The sequence below is a fragment of the Oncorhynchus gorbuscha genome, unplaced genomic scaffold (genome assembly GCF_021184085.1).
Source record: "Oncorhynchus gorbuscha isolate QuinsamMale2020 ecotype Even-year unplaced genomic scaffold, OgorEven_v1.0 Un_scaffold_141:::fragment_3, whole genome shotgun sequence".
In the NCBI taxonomy this organism is placed as follows: domain Eukaryota; kingdom Metazoa; phylum Chordata; class Actinopteri; order Salmoniformes; family Salmonidae; genus Oncorhynchus; species Oncorhynchus gorbuscha.
The window spans coordinates 1,224,228-1,231,860 of NW_025744684.1; the positions used below are offsets into that span (position 1 = coordinate 1,224,228).

Consider the following 7,633-nt stretch of genomic DNA (forward strand, 5'->3'; position numbering starts at 1 on the left):
TGTAAGAGGTGTGTGTCTGTGTGAGAAGCAGTCATATCTGTGTCTCAGCTAAGCTCCTCTAAACAGCTTACGACTAGACATTCTCAGACAGGAAGCAGTCATATCTGTGTCTCAGCTAAGCTCCTCTAAACAGCTTACGACTAGACATTCTCAGACAGGAAGCAGTCATATCTGTGTCTCAGCTAAGCTCCTCTAAACAGCTTACTACTAGACATTCTCAGACAGGAAGCAGTCATATCTGTGTCTCAGCTAAGCTCCTCTAAACAGCTTACTAGTAGACATTCTCAGACAGGAAGCAGTCATATCTGTGTCTCAGCTAAGCTCCTCTAAACAGCTTACTACTAGACATTCTCAGACAGGAAGCAGTCATATCTGTGTCTCAGCTAAGCTCCTCTAAACAGCTTACTACTAGACATTCTCAGACAGGAAGCAGTCATATCTGTGTCTCAGCTAAGCTCCTCTAAACAGCTTACTACTAGACATTCCCAGACAGGAAGCAGTTCATAAAGTTCAAGGTTAAAGTCTGCTTTGAGTGAGAATCTTTTCCAGTCCTTTGTAATCCCCACCTCCACCCTTACAGATTGTTCAGTCTGCCGGCTGGTTTTGACTGTGCGGTGATGAGTCCAGTAGGCAGTTGTATGGTTCTACAGAGATGAGCCTTTAGCTTGTAGTAACAGTAAGAACTCTAATAGGGGCTTAGCACTGAATATTCATACATACATTACAACCTACAGTACTTTGGTTCCTGTGTCCTGTTCATGGTTGCCATTCTGTGACGATCATGTTATATTATACTATAATAATGTTATATTAATTTATTACACCCCTTAGTTACACTCACTTCTCCTGTCCCCCTGTTTCTCTATTGGCTCGGCCTGTTGTAGGGGCGGGGAGATTAGACAATGAATAGGTTCAATAAAGTATTGCGTGTTAATGCTGAGTTAACGTTTGACCAGGCTGGATGGGGCAGCAGTGATCACACTACAGTCGAAGGAGTGAAACGGGAACTCTTAAGCAAGGTATGTCTCTCCCTCTTCCTCTCTCACTCTTTCTCTCCCTATCTCTCTCTCTTTCTCTCTCTCTCTCTCTCTGTCTTTTTCTGTGTCATCAATGTTGAGTTGAAGCCTGTATCTATGTTGGTTACTTCTGTTTTCTATATGCGTGTTTAATATTGAGCATTTTCCATTAGGGGATTTCTTTTGGGGTGTGTGTTGTGATCTTGACTTGACTTTGCCAGGGCCTGTGTGAATATATGGCATCTTGAAGTCTGTGTTATTGAGCACCACTGTCCTGGTGGCACTGTGGCCTCTGGGCTCTGGTTTCTGGGTCAGACACAGGGGCCTGGGTTTGATCAGTCTGGTCTGGTTTGGTCTGGTCTTGGGGGCAGAAAGACACTAAAGGTCACTCAGTGTCGGCCTTCTAGAGACAGGCCTACATCAGGCCTTACACAAAGTTAGAAAAAATGCATTCTACAGGTTGAGATTCATCTGTTTTTATAAAGGAGACATGTCCCAACATGTCAGAGTAGTGTGTTTCCTTTAGTCCTCCATTTGGTGCTTGTCTGGAAGTGCTGGTTTGCTGTGTTCTGATCCCAATGTGTTGAGCATGATTAGTTATGGCGATTCTGGCGTGTGTCAGTCAGCCAGTCAGCAGGGACAGAACTCCTGGTGACACAGTGACTAACAGAAGACAATTTTTGTTTTAGGAGAAGGTCGTAGAAAAGGTCGTAGCAGTAGGTAGATAGTGAGACAGGTAATGGAAGTTCTATGTAGACACCACAGGAGGTTGGTGGCATCTTAGTAGGGGAGGACAGGCTCATAGTAATGGCTGGCATGGAATAAAGGGAATGGTATCGAACACGTTAAACACATGGTTTCTATGTGTTTGATACCATTCACTCCATTCCAGCCATTATTATGAGTCATCCTCCCCTCAGCAGCCATCTGAGGTAGGGGAAGTGAAATGGAGTGTCAGGTGGAGCCTATCGTGCTGTGAGCGAAGCAAAGGTCATCTGCAGCGGCAAGCCTCAAAGTCACATTCACACTCTTAATGTCCCCCTATCACCTCTCTCTGCCCTCTGCAAGACTGGTCATTCACATAGACTCACACGTACTGGACACACTATAGACTCACATGTACTGGACACACTATAGACTCACATGTACTGGACACACTACAGACTCACATGTACTGGACACACTATAGACTCACATGTACTGGACACACTATAGACTCACATGTACTGGGCACACTATAGACTCACATGTACTGGACACACTATAGACTCACATGTACTGGACACACTATAGACTCACGTGTACTGGACACACTACAGACTCACATGTACTGGACACACTATAGACTCACGTGTACTGGACACACTATAGACTCACACGTACTGGACACACTATAGACTCACACGTACTGGACACACTATAGACTCACATGTACTGGACACACTATAGACTCACATGTACTGGACACACTATAGACTCACATGTACTGGACACACTATAGACTCACATGTACTGGACACACTATAGACTCACGTGTACTGGACACACTACAGACTCACATGTACTGGACACACTATAGACTCACATGTACTGGACACACTATAGACTCACACGTACTTGACACACTATAGACTCACACGTACTGGACACACTATAGACTCACATGTACTGGACACACTATAGACTCACGTGTACTGGACACACTACAGACTCACATGTACTGGACACACTATAGACTCACATGTACTGGACACACTATAGACTCACACGTACTGGACACACTATAGACTCACACGTACTGGACACACTATAGACTCACATGTACTGGACACACTATAGACTCACACGTACTGGACACACTACAGACTCACATGTACTGGACACACTATAGACTCATATGTACTGGACACACTATAGACTCACATGTACTGGACACACTACAGACTCACATGTACTGGACACACTATAGACTCACACGTACTGGACACACTATAGACTCACATGTACTGGACACACTATAGACTCACATGTACTGGACACACTATAGACTCACATGTACTGGACACACTATAGACTCACATGTACTGGACACACTATAGACTCACACGTACTGGACACACTATAGAGTCACATGTAGTGGACACATTATAGATTCACATGTACTGGAAACACTATAGTCTCACATGTACTGGACACACTATAGACTCACACGTACTGGACACACTATAGAGTCACATGTAGTGGACACATTATAGACTCACATGTACTGGGCACACTATAGTCTCACATGTACTGGACACACTATAGACTCACACATACTGGACACACTATAGACTCACATGTACTGGACAGACTGTAGACTCACATGTACTGGACACACTATAGACTCACATGTACTGGACACACTATAGACTCACATGTACTGGACACACTATAGACTCACATGTACTGGACAGACTGTAGACTCACATGTACTGGACACACTATAGACTGACATGTAAAACACACTGACACAGATGGAGAATCAGGTAAAACACACTGACACCAATAGAGAAACGGGTAAAACTGTCACGTATACTCCCTCCCTCTAGGTCATCAGGCCGCTGATTATATCCCACACCTGTCACCATCGTCTCACACACCAGCGCATCATGACACTCACCTGGACTCCATCACCTCCTTGATTATCTTCCCTAAATCTGTCACTCCTCTTGGTTCTTTCCTCAGGTGTTATTGACTCTGTTTCATGCCGGTGCGTTGTTTGTGTTTCGTGTTTATTGTTTTATTTATTTAATAAAACATTCACTCCCTGTACTTGCTTCCCGACTCTCAGCGCACATTGTTACAAAAACACACTGACACAGATCGAGAAACGGGTAAAACACACTGACACCGATAAAGAAACAGGTAAAACACACTGACACAGGTAGAGAAACAGGTAAAACACACTGACACAGACAGAGAAACAGGTAAAACACACTGACACAGACAGAAAAACAGGTAAAACACACTGACACAGACAGAAAAACAGGTAAAACACACTGTACAGATGTACATCCTGTTGAGGTATAATATATCTACTCTGTTGTCGTTGTACATAACAGAATGTCCTGTAGCCTGTCATGGAGACGTGTACATAACAGAATGTCCTGTAGCCTGTCATGGAGACGTGTACATAACAGAATATCCTGTAGCCTGTCATGAAGACGTGTACATAACAGAATGTCCTGTAGCCTGTCATGGAGACGTGTACATAACAGAATGTCCTGTAGCCTGTCATGGAGACGTGTACATAACAGAATGTCCTGTAGCCTGTCATGGAGACGTGTACATAACAGAATATCCTGTAGCCTGTCATGAAGACGTGTACATAACAGAATGTCCTGTAGCCTGTCATGGAGACGTGTACATAACAGAATGTCCTGTAGCCTGTCATGGAGACGTGTACATAACAGAATGTCCTGTAGCCTGTCATGGAGACGTGTACATAACAGAATGTCCTGTAGCCTGTCATGGAGACGTGTACATAACAGAATATCCTGTAGCCTGTCATGAAGACGTGTACATAACAGAATGTCCTGTAGCCTGTCATGGAGACGTGTACATAACAGAATGTCCTGTAGCCTGTCATGAAGACGTGTACATAACAGAATGTCCTGTAGCCTGTCACGGAGACGTGTACATAACAGAATATCCTGTAGCCTGTCACAAAGACGTGTACATAACAGAATGTCCTGTAGCCTGTCATGAAGACGTGTACATAACAGAATGTCCTGTAGCCTGTCATGGAGACGTGTACATAACAGAATTTCCTGTAGCCTGTCATGAAGACGTGTACATAATAGAATGTCCTGTAGCCTGTCATGGAGACGTGTACATAACAGAATGTCCTGTAGCCTGTCACAGAGACGTGTACATAACAGAATGTCCTGTAGCCTGTCATGAAGACGTGTACATAACAGAATGTCCTGTAGCCTGTCATGGAGACGTGTACATAACAGAATGTCCTGTAGCCTGTCATGGAGACGTGTACATAACAGAATGTCCTGTAGCCTGTCATGGAGACGTGTACATAACAGAATATCCTGTAGCCTGTCATGAAGACGTGTACATAACAGAATGTCCTGTAGCCTGTCATGGAGACGTGTACATCAACGTTTTGATTGTGTGTGTTATGGAGTATATTTACATGTTAGTCATTTAGTAGATGCTATTATTCAGAGTGACTTACAATAAGTGTGTTCATCTTAAGACACTGTAGCTAGGTGAGACAACAACACATCACAATGGTATCTGGTACATTTTCCCTCAACAAAGTATTTATCAGCAAAGTCCGTGCTAGTGGAGAAAGGGAAGTACCTTTTTTGTGGGGTGGGGTTTAGATGTTTTCGAAAGATGGACAAGGACTCTTCGGAAAGCATTCAGACCCCTTGACTTTTTCCACATTTTGTTACGTTACAGCGTTATTCTAAAATGGATTAACTACATGTTTTTCCTCATCAATCTACATTACAATCCTTATTTACATAAGTATTCAGGCCCTTTGCCATGAGACTCGAAATTGAGCTCAGGCGCATCCTGTTTCCATTGATCATCCTTGATGTCACGTTCTGACCTTAATTTATTATGTTTTTGTGTTAGTTTGGTCAGGGCGTGAGTTGGGGTGGGTAGTCTATGTTCTTTTTTCTATGTTGTGTTTATGTGTTTGGCCTGGTATGGTTCTCAATCAGAGGCAGGTGTCATTCGTTGTCTCTGATTGAGAATCATACTTAGGTAGCCTGTTTTTCCCATTTTAGTTGTGGGTGATTGTTTTCTGTCTCTGTGTCTTCACCAGACAGAACTGTTTCGTTTTTCGTTTCTGTCTTTCACTTTGTTATTTTGTATTTCCGTGTTCAGTATCTTTTCATTAAAAATTACGAACACCTACCACGCTGCACATTGGTCCGATCTGTCATACTCCTCGTCAGAGGAAGACAAATTTCGTTACACTTGAGATGTTTCTACAACTTGATTTGAGTACACCTGTGGTAAATTTAATTGATTTGACATGATTTGGAAAGGCACACACCTGTCTATAAAAGTTCCCACAATTGACAGTGCATGTCAGAGCCAAAACCAAGCCATGAGGTCGAAATAATTGTCCGTAGAGCTCAGAGACAGGATTGTGTCAAGGCACAGATCTGGGGAAAGTTACCAAAACATTTCTGCAGTGTTGAAGGTCCCCAAGAACACATTGGCCTCCATCATTCTTAAATGGAAGAAGTTTGGAACCACCAAGACTCTTCCTAGAGCTGGCCTCCCGGCCATATTGAGCAATCGGGGTAGAAGGGCCTTGGTCAGGGAGGGGACCAAGAATCCAATGGTCACTCTGACAGAGCTCTAGAGTTCCTATATTGACATGGGAGATACTTCCAGAAGGACAACCATCTCTGTAGCACTCTACCAATCAGGCCTTTATGGTAGAGTGGCCAGACGGAGAAACAGATTCTCTGGTCTGATGAAACCAAGATTGAACTCTTTGGCCTGAATGCCAAGTGTCTGGAGGAAACCTGGCACCATCCCTATGGTCAAGCATGTTGGTGGCAGCATCATGCTGTGGGAACGTTTTTCAGCGGCAGGGACTGGGAGACAAGTCAGGATCGAGGCAAAGATGAATGGAGCAAAGTACAGAGAGATCCTTGATGAAAACCTGCTCCAGAGCGCTCAGGACCTCAGACTGTGGCGAAGGTTCAGCTACCAACAGGACAATGACCCTAAGCACACAGTCAAGACAACGCAGGAGTGGCTTCGGGACAAGTCTCTGAACGTACTTGAGTGGCCCAGCCAGAGCCTGGACTTGAACCCGATCTAACATCTCTGGACAGACCTGAAAATAGCTGTACAGTAACGCTCACCGTCCAACCTGACAGAGCTTGAGAAGATCTGCAGAGATGAATGGGAGAAACTCCCCAAATACAGGTGTACCAAGCTTGTAGCATCATACCCAAGAAGACTTGAGGCTGTAATCGCTGCCAAAGGTACTTCAACAAAGTACTGAGTCAAGTGTCTTAATACTTATGTAAAGGTGATCGTTCCGTTTTTTATTTGTAAGAAATTAGTCAAATGTTCTAAAAACCTGTTTTCACATTGTCATTATTGGGTATTGTGTGTAGATTAATGAGGGGGAAATAAAACAATTTAATCTATTTTAGAATGAGGCTGTAACGTAACAACATGTGGAAAAGGTCAAGGGGTCTGAATACTTTTCGAAGGCACTCTGTATATATTTCTATATATATATATATATATTTGTAAGGTTTACAGGTGTGTGGGTGTGTGTTGTGAATCCTCATGAGTGTTAATAGTGAAGGAGTGTCAGTAGAGATAAGAATTGGCTCTCAGTAGATGCATTCTGTTCCTCATATCTGTCTCTGTCTCTCTATGACTGTGCTGCTGTTGAGGCAAGGAGGAGCTCACAGACGGACACTATTTCAATCTACAGTAATACACACACCTTTAGTGTGGTTTTACTCTCTCTGTTCACCTGCCCTAAACTGTTATATCAGGCTCTGAGGTTACTGTCAGGTCATGGGGGGGTCTGACACCTGAGTGTCCTGTCACTAACGAATGAGTCACGT

General features: G+C 43.7%; 1 protein-coding gene across 1 annotated transcript in view; it reads left to right on the forward strand.

Annotated features, from left to right (window-relative positions):
• Positions 1 to 931: 931 nt before the first annotated feature.
• Positions 932 to 7,633, forward strand: part of LOC124017038 (cadherin-17-like) — a 37,225-nt gene continuing 30,523 nt past the window's right edge. Inside the window, exon 1 of the mRNA XM_046332389.1 lies at positions 932 to 1,019. The gene's annotated coding sequence lies outside the window, so the exon portion shown is untranslated. The remainder of the gene's footprint in view (positions 1,020 to 7,633) is intronic.